Here is a 9970-nt window from a genome sequence, read left to right as displayed (position 1 = left end):
CAAAAAGAAGAAAACCCACCTCTGTAGCATTCTTAATTAAAAGATAAGGAAATGTTCCTCCTAAATACTCACACCTTGCACTTATCTATGACATTTCTGATAAGGAGCTGAAAAAAGCAGATGAGGACTGTTATCTACACTGGCCCAGCGAGCCTGTGCCAGGATGAGGAACATAGCCCGGTTTTCCATGTAAAGCTTTTAACCACCCATAGGCATCCAGTGTGGCTTCTGCATGCCCAGCTTCTGCTTCACCTCTGCCTGCGAGTGGCATCTTCCCTCCTGGATAGTTTCATGATTGCAGGAAAATGTTAAATACTGAAAATCCTCCCGTCACCCTTTATTTTCCATGGCTCTTCTGCAGAAAGAATGCAGTCGCTGGAATCTGGTTTAAGGTTAGCTTAGAAAGCATCAACAGTGGGTATTTAAAGAAAGCCTTGAACACGTCATTCATCTCATGTCCATTCTGTAGCACTGCTTTCCAGCATGACTGATGAACCTTGTGATTTAAATACAGGTTCTCACAGGCAAATACTTAGTGGAGCACGAATGACAAAATCCCAAGTACCAAATATAACCCGTGCATCACCACGGAGACAGAAGCAGGTAGGCAACTCTGCCTGACAAACTGTCTAAGATCTGCACTTTCCAGCCAGCATTCCGTCTATTTTCTACCTCAGCTTCAGCAGACTTGTCTCCTCATTTTTCCCTGAAGATGTCCTCCGCAGCGTTTGTGCCTTTCCTGTCCTGGCTTCTTCACAGAGCTCTCTGCACTCATTCACAAAAGTTGACCGGGTAGAGGGGCCTCATTTCCTATTTTAGGGCACATTCCTCTTTAATGTTTTTGGCGAGGCTTGAACATTCATCCAGAACGAGACACCACTGCTCTGTGCTTTTCTGTTTTAGTTATACTTCACAGTTCTGTTGAAAGAGAAAGCCAAGCCCCAAGACCCTTTATCTTTCTTGATGTTTTTAATATCTGGTTATTTATTCTTTCCTTTATCAGACTGGGCATTGTTGATATTTTATTCTTCTTAAGGGAACAAGATTAAATAAATAATATTACTGCATTTGCTATTACTTTCCTTTCTGCCTTTTTTTAAAGTGGATGATTTTCTCCAAAGTGTCTTGAATTATTTTCAGTGCAGGTTAAAGTCAATAGTGAATGATAGCTTCTTTTTTTGGTACTGCTCTGAGATTATCTTCTCCCAACACTTCTCACTCACTTCTCTCCTTTTGAAGTGCTCCATAGAGAAGAACAGCAGCATAGTGCAGCAGCAGCACAAGAGTGAAGAACAGCATCACACTCTTCCCAAAGGAAGGCCAGGCTGTGCCAGGCAGGAGCAAGCTGTTCAATGGCACCATCACTTAGAGGTGTTATCAGACAAAAGTGATGTGCTCCCTGGACCGTCCAGCCTGACCTGCATCTCAGCAGTGGTAACGCTGGGGTCTGTGGCTGCAGTGGGAAGGATGTGGCAAAGGAACTGCAGACAGAGGTAAGGCTGCAAGTGTCACGCCTGATGGCAGAGATCACAGGCATGTGATCAGCAACACTGTCTGCAAGAGCAGAGAAAAACATGTTAAAAATGTGATGCAAATGTGCTGGTGTTATGTGAAGAACAACAGGGGTTTAGACAGAGGATCAAAGGGGGCGTTTGGTCATATGCAGGAAAATAAAAACTAACTTCCAAGGGGATGAGTGTTTCTGTACATGCAGTCTCAGACCCATGGAAATCAATATCCCCAAAGCTCTTTTCTATCTCTGAAGTCCAAGTCTTCAAATCGGTTTGACGCATTTTGTCAGAGAGTAAAAAACCCCAAATGACCGAGCCCCTGAGCCCCCTCTTGAGAGCAGTCAGTCAGCTCCCCACACAAAGCACTGCTGGTGCGAGGTTCTGCAGTCTCAGGCTTTGAAACCTTTCTAAAAAATATGCTTTTATTGCACTTGAAATAAAGAGGAGTTGGTTTATAAAAATCAAAGTACTGCATGCCTCGAAAGATAACAGAAGTTTATTACACTATAAAGGCTTTCAGCATATGTGAATGCTTATTTTATCCGAATACATTAGCATAGTTATTAGTCATTCTAAATGATTAAATTTCCCTCTCATCCACCTAATCTACATTATAAATGAACATACTAAAGAGCAATGCACTTTGTTGATAAAGCACTGGCTTGGCAATCAGGAGGCAGGGTTTGTTTCTGGGCCTGGCTTTGGCCTCTCAAGTTGGCCCAGGTTGGTCACTTTGCCTTGAAATGCCTCAGCCTCTTAGACTGATCAGTAATACTGACCCACCTTAACAAATGCATCAGTATCAATATCAATGCCAGTATCAATATCAATATCCAATCAATATCCATCAATATTCTATGAATATTTTAATTTGTTTCACAGTCTCTCAGTAGCAGCTTCTGAGTTTTAAAGTGTTTATTTTCATAGGAAATGCTGTTAATGATGTTTAAAGAAAAGGAGAAAACTGTCAGGCTGTGGATATTGATATGCTTTTGTATCTACGGATTGACAGTAAATTATAGCAGCTTAAAAGCTGCCACTCAATCTTGTGGTATTAACATGCCTTCTTTTTCTCTTCTGAGTGAAGAAGAAGGGCAGAGATCCCACTCACAGCAGTGGTAGCTCCTGTGACTTCAGACACTGCCTCCTCCACCTGGCTGGCTGCCCATTTCTCTTCAGCAGCAATGGCTGGGAAGGCAATAGCTTATAGTGTGTTTGTAAGGAAACTGAATACATCTCAGTTTTGAACTGGTCAAAGTTTATCTGGTAACGGTCTCAAAGACCATATTCTGCCCCTCAGTTCTCTCTTTCCTGTCTTTGAAGCTCCGTGTCCTGCTCTGTGGCATTCCGTGTGAGCCTGGGGTGAGTGTGGCTGCACAAACGCAATGTGACTGTTCTTGTCCCGGAAGAGTTGGGACGGTCCCTAGATCTGCCTGTACTCCTCAAGTCTGTAGCCCTTGTCACAAAGCACCCATGAAGGACGGAGGGTAGTCAAATGCTTCCATGGCTCCTCAGGCAAGGGGCTGGTGCTGGGAGCTCTGTGTGCCCTTCCCAGGAGAGCTGGTCAAACCACCTGCTGATGCAACTTCCCTGGTGGGGGTAAGCCTTCATCTGGCTTTTGGTTTTTCCGAACCTCAGAAAGTTCATCCTTGGTCTTTTTTGCACGTTACTGCCTGGGACCGTGCATCTGATTCATTTCTGACACAGCCAAACCAAACCTGTGCTACTACCTAACATAGTAAATGAATCCCTGCTTGACCTTGATATGAAGGGACAGCAAAAGGACTGTGACAGTCTGCCCAAGCAGGGTGGGGCTGGTACCAATAAAGAGCTGAATTCCCCTGGAGGTCAATGGCACAGAGAATCAAAAAAATCCCACTGGATGATTGTGTAAGGATCACCTCTGATTTAGTCGTATTTACATGAAGCCTTGCTCCAGCGAAGTAATGCTCCAGGACCTCTTCAGGCATTGAACAGAGATTTGTGTTTTACTGAGATAAAGCAGGATGTCATCTGTGAAAAGAGCAATTTATGTCCTTTGTCATGGATTGTGATGCCTGGAATCTCTGGAGACATTCTGATAGCTATTGCTAGTGGTTCAGTGGACAGAGCAATCAGAGGAGGTGACAAAGGACACACTTGCCTTCTGCTTCTCTAAGGAAAAAGTCATTCAAATAAAGGAGTCTCCGAGAGTCATTCAAATAAATGAATGCACACCCTCTAGCTTTCTGCGGGCTTAATGAACCTTATTCACCAGCAGCAGAGCCTTGTTGTCAAGCCTCTGTCTTTGGAGGGAGAAGGAGAATCCGGAAGGAGGTTAGTCCATCAGATCTGTTTTCTCTGAAGGAGTGGAAAGACGATTCTCTGCCCTTGCCTGGGACACTGGGAGCCGCACGCTCCTGGGGGTGCTGTGACCTACTTGCTCTGCTGGCTCAGGCTTTGCTTTCCTTCCTGTGATTCTGCTCTGATTTCAAACCAACATTTGTTTATCTGCTGAAAAATGGGTTTCATGCGGTCCTGAGGCAATCCTGATTTTAGGAGATCCTCTTTGCTCCCTTCTAACATCTCTACCCTGGATTTTATACGAGGCAGCCATGTGTGCAGTAAAGAGCTAGCAAGTTCCAGGACTGTCTAAATTGTTATGTGCATATGAAGCCATATCATACATCTCCTCCCTAGGGTAAGAGACAGGGAAGCAAGAGGCCACTCAGCTTCAGGCTCTGAGTTGCCCACAGTGCCTTTGATACACAGCCCCCTTGCCCATAAGCGCAGTTGTGTGCTCACATAACTCACCCTATCTGTGAGAAATGAAAAGGACAATGTTAAATTTGGTAATATTGCTCACAATCCTTTTTCAAAAGCAAGAGAGAAACTACTGGTCTATTGAGAAATGTGGCCTTCTAATAGTCAACTTTTAATAGTTAACATCCATTTGTGTGAATAACAAAAATCTCTAGGCAGATAGACTAAGTAGGCTAAAATGTTGTAATGGAGTATATATTCTCCAGCAGAGATGATGACTGAAGGCCTTGGAATTTGAAGAAATGCCAATTCATCAAAGTTTTGGGTTGCTTGCGTTTTTTTTAGCTCTCTGTTTTGGGGATTTTATGGAAATAATTGAGTTTTCTACTATTGGACCAAGAGTCTGATATATGCGTGACTTAAAAGAAAGAGATTATTAAATATCTCACCATTTAATATCTAGATAATTTTGTCCTATAAAATCCTGTGCAGCAAGTAATTTAAATTGGTACCCTATTTATGGCAGACAAAACTGCTCACTACCATCTGCTTCGCAGTTTTAATAGATGAAGTGTTAACTGTGTGTTGCATGAAATTCATTGCGACTAGGTTAATTAAATGGCTGTGCTTCACTTCCTGCACTCTGGTAATAAGATGACAACCTCATCTGAATTTATTAACCCTTGCCACTTTCAGTACTGTTATCACCAATTCGACCACCTTTGGTCAACAAAAATGAAATAAATCACAGTAACAGGAGACATAACCACATTGGCTAACAAAATAGGTATTGATTAGCATCTTCTAAAGCAAATATGTCAATCTAGTCCGGTTTTATTTTCACAAAGGTCATTGAAATCTGTTGGAGTACTAGTAATGGAGTAAATGATGATGCAGTAGGTTATTGGAGAACACCCTAAGTGTAATCTTTGCCACTAAACAGCCTAAACAACCCCTTCACTGTGGGAAGCTGGAAAGGCTTTCAAAGTCTTCAGCTTTCTATTCTAGAAAGCAGACATTAAACACCCTTCTGCAGCAAAGGTCCTTACAGAGGGCTCAAAGCCAAATCTCCGAGTGTCTCTGCAGCCAGAGGCATTTCTGTGCTCTCCAAAGAGGGAGCACAGGGTAAATTGCTCCATCTCTGTCCATGTCCTCGCCAACCGGGCATTGGGTCAAGCCTTAGTAAGAGCAGAGGCAAAGACATTTCTTAGCTGTGGCCAGGGCAATGCAAACTATTTGCAGGTGGGGCTGGGCTGCTGCATGGTGAGGATGGACCTGACTGGAGCACCTCCAGGTGCCAGTTCCCAGAGTCAGCCTCTTCTCCAAAGTTTACACTCATCAGACATTTAGAAGTTGTTTTTAGAAGTTGATTTTAGGCAAGTACACACAAAGCGCTCTTGTTGGCTCCACTGAGATCTGCCAGGAGGGATCAATGCTGCACATCAAAGCCATAGTCATTCATCTCCCTCTTGCCTATCAGATACAGGTGTTGAAGACCTTCTGGATGCTGGCACTAAAGATCCTTCAAACTTCCCTGACTTCCAGTCATCCCCACCGATCCCATTGTTGTGCCATAGCTGTAGGTTTTGCTTGCCACCTGGCTACCACTTCCAGAACAGCTCCTCTTGCTCCACACACTGTGTTTGGGGGTAGTTTTATGTGGTCTAGTGGGGAAAGTCATGTGGCTACCTCCTATTCTCCCTTTAAAGAGGTGGGATGTGGTCCAGCTCCAGCTCAGAAGTTCAGGTGCACCAAAGTGGTTTAACCTGTCTGCGTGCCAATGCTGGCATTGCGCTTTGCCTTCCAAGGATGTAGATACAACTTGCTTTTTAAACACAACAGGAAAGTTCTGATTTATACTGATGGTTAAGGTTAGAAGTAAGTTCATAGAGTAAATCAGAATTTATAACTGTATACACAAGAAAAACACATCTTTCTCAACTTGTCCCAGTAGTTAAGAGGCCGCCAAACTCCTCCTCTTCTGCCCTCTACACCCAGATCCCAAATCCTGGCCATGCCTCAGCCATGAAGCAAAGCAGCAGAATCAAAGCAACTTGCCTTGAACATTCTCACCCATGCTGGGGACCGGAAGACCAACAGGTCAACTACCAAAAGCCCTCCTGCCCAGTCTGGATGTATTCCGTTCCCAGAGCAGACTGGAAGAGGAGCTATGGCAAAGCTCCGGCAGGCAGAGGGCAGGACAGATGGTGTAGCTGGAATTTAATGAAACTTACTATGGATGTGATCTATCTGTGACTAGGAATGGAGAGGACATAGTTCACATGGGACACTATCTCTGCATTTTCAGTCTTATAGGCATTTATTTTGACTGATTATTCGTATCATTGGATGCTACATTATTTTAAAACAGAAAATGACAGCCTATTTGTCTATCTTTGCCTATTTATCTACCTTTGAATGGTATTCATTTAGGATCCAGTTTTTACCAAGATACCTTTATAGCTATGAAGTTCATAAAATCATAGAATCACAGAGTGGTTTGGGTTGGAAAGGACCTTAAAGCTCATCTAGTTCCAACCCCCTGCCACAGGCAGGGACACCTTCCACTAGACCAGGTTGCTCCAAGCCCTGTTCAACCTGGCCTTGAGCACTGACAGGGATGGGGCAGCCACAGCTTCTCTGAACAACCTGTGCCAGCGCCTCATCCTCCTCAGAGTGAAGAACTTCTTCATAGTATCTAACTGAAATCTGTCCTCCTTCAGTTTAAAGCCATTCCCCCTTGTCCTATCATTACATGTCCTTATAAAAAGTCCCTCTCCAACTTTCCTGTAGATCCCCTTTAGGTACTGGAAGCTGCTCTAAGGTCTCCCCAGAGTTGCCCAAAAATATTATTGCAATGTTCTTTGATTTTGAATTCTGCTTATTTTGTACAAGGAAGTAACATTTCAGGCAAGTGCTACTCATACTTTAAAGAACCTGGTATAAAACTGCCGTAACTCCCAAATCTCGTTTCTCTCTTGGGTCTCCCCACAGTCAGCCCACATAGTGCTCAAACATTGGCAAACATGCACTGTGTTCACATGCAAAATAGGCATGTTAGATGGATGGTGTTGTGATAACCCACATTTAACCCTAAAGGCTTGAGATTCAGTTCTTGGCAGAAGGCCCATTGCACTGGGTGCAGCTGCTGTAAGCCCTGTCTCAACAGTGTATGTAGGAAATGGCCTCTGCTGGGTTTGTGTGGTTCTCCTGCACGAGAGGTGGACGGTGCTCACCATGATTGCTTTCTCACACAGTTGTGAAGCATGGACAAAATGTCACATTTGACTCACCTACAGGTGCTCTGTTGGTTATGGCAGATACTGCTCATCTTCCCCAGTTAAACGCTAACATCTGCACACTTTCAAAGCCAAGTATTGAAGTATTTCCATCCCATGGGCAACCAGTCAGTTTGCTGGGGTTCAGCTTCACATCTTCACTGGGTGCGGACGGGGGCTTGGCACAGGGTTTGGCACTCTGCACTTGCTAAAACATTGCAACAGTTAGATAATAGCACCTATTACTATTTTTTCCTTCTCAGACCAGACACAATGTTTTAGATCATCTGTGTGTTGCATCTCCCAGTGTCACTAGCAAGTTCAGTACACCCAGAAAAAGTGGAAAGAAAGTAGAAAATGAGATGGTCAATCTGAAGCCAGGGGCTAGATCTTGAAGGTTCCTGCTCCAGAACTAGAGACATGGGATGTGAACTGATCCAGGGGCACATGGAAGTTGTGTGGACCCTACTAATGTCTTGACCCACCACTTCATGTCCTGCAGATAATGAAGCATTTATCAAACCCTCCCCTTTGTGGCTGCACGTCCACAGGAGGGCAGTGAGGACAGGCAGGCCAGATGTTGGCCAGACCCTCAGGCTGGGTGAGCAGAGGGCAGCTCCCTCCTCCCTGCACTGCAAACTTGCACAGACACAACAAATCGAGTGAACTCAGCTCAGTCTCAATTTAGATAGAAAGGAACAACTAAGTAATTACTGTATTTCAAAAGTAAACAGTGGGTTATTAGTGTGTTCATCAAAAACCCAATAGTTCAAGTCCCTAGGCTGAATCAGGCTAGCAGAAAATATACTTGGATAAAATTCCTATTAGCAATTTATCTGTCCACAAGCTCTGGGTAAATTGCAGCACCGGAGTGTCATGAACCTGAAGCAGATGGAAAGGAGATGAAACTCAAAGACATCTGAACCTGTTAAAATGAGAGATGAGGAGAGGCCATGCAGCCAGTCCTACCTCTTCCCTGCATTACCCATGCTGCCAGTCCTGGTCCCAGCCTTCTGCAGGGGTGCTCAACTATACAAAGCCCTTTAGGTATGGGGGGTAAAAGCACAGACAGTGTACACATAGAGCTTCTGGTTAAAGGCCTGTGAGAGATCCAGTGAGCCACAGCAGAAGCAAGCCGTGGCCAGAACTCTGACCTAGACCTCTTCTCTACCATGATTTCTATTTGAAGAAACCAGGACAGCTTTACCCCTCCCCTTGCCCGCTGTCCCTGTAGGTGGATCCTTCCTGCTTGTTTTCCAGTTCAGCTGGTGGCTTTCATAGCTACAACCAGCTCTGCCTGGTTCTCCTGTGCCACTTCAGCATCTCTTCTTGCCGGCCCTGGGGCTGGCAGGCTCCCTGCCATCAGCAGGTTTCTCTCACCAGCATGCTCAGTGGTTTTAAGGATAACCTGATCTTTTATTTATATTTAGCACAAGATGGAGAAGTTTAGTACCTGCGCTGAGCAAAAAACAACACTGCCTTAACTCTGCAAGGCCACGGCTTCTTCAGGAGGCAAATAATACAGCAGCCCTTCACATCGCAATGAGAGGTAATTTGGCAGCTGAGGCTCTGCGCCAGCAATTAAATGCTGATGAAAGTGATGGCATATAAAAACCCCACCACTGACAACAAAAATAAACCAAACCAGAGCAATTACTGTCACTGCTGTTTGTTTTAGTCTGCTCTTCCTGTGGAAAATACATCTTTAACTCTTCCGACACTACCAGAAAGAGAGACGGAGGTAACTGCCATTCAAGCCTACCATGTACGGCACTGCTTTTCATGTCCTCTTCCAGCTGAGATGCTGCGATGGAATTAGAGCTCTCCAGTGACAATTTAGGAACACTGTATATAGGGCATGGTTAATACTATGTTTAATGTATCAATATACATTGGATTTGAAAGAAGATTGGTTTTGGATTAAAAGAAACAACAGGCAAAAGGTCCTAAGCAGTATTTTGGAAGCTGAAGCACAGCTCAGGCCAAAGTTGGCATGGTCCCTGCTCCCAGCACAGGGAGTGGGATACCCAGGGTGGTTGCAGTGCCTGCTCTGTGTCATGCTCAAGCTCCCATTTGTTGTGTCTCACAGGGAGGCTTCTGAGTGCAGACCAGTGCTTGTAAATGTCTGGGTATCGGAGGAGTTTTATCCCTGGCCTGAAATACAGCAGGGAACCCAGTGCTGCCTTTGTGTGGAAGGCAGCTGCTCTGCCATAGGGCAAGAAGTCTGCACCAACCCATGCAGGCATTGCAGATCGCCATCACTTGGAGGTGGGGCTCATGGCTGGGAAGCTTGTATGGGCAGTTTCGGAAGGGAGGAAGATGTTTCCAAGGGAATTCCCTAAAAATCCATAGGAGCAAAGAAATAAAACCACAGGAGGGGATGCAGAAGAGAAACCTGAGTGAGAGCAGTTCTGGGGAAAGCAGCTATTTCCATGGCAC

This window comes from Nestor notabilis, unplaced genomic scaffold, assembly GCF_000696875.1.
Source record: "Nestor notabilis isolate BGI_N333 unplaced genomic scaffold, ASM69687v1 scaffold10043, whole genome shotgun sequence".
NCBI lineage: Eukaryota > Metazoa > Chordata > Aves > Psittaciformes > Psittacidae > Nestor > Nestor notabilis.
Note: the sequence above shows the minus strand (reverse complement) of the source record.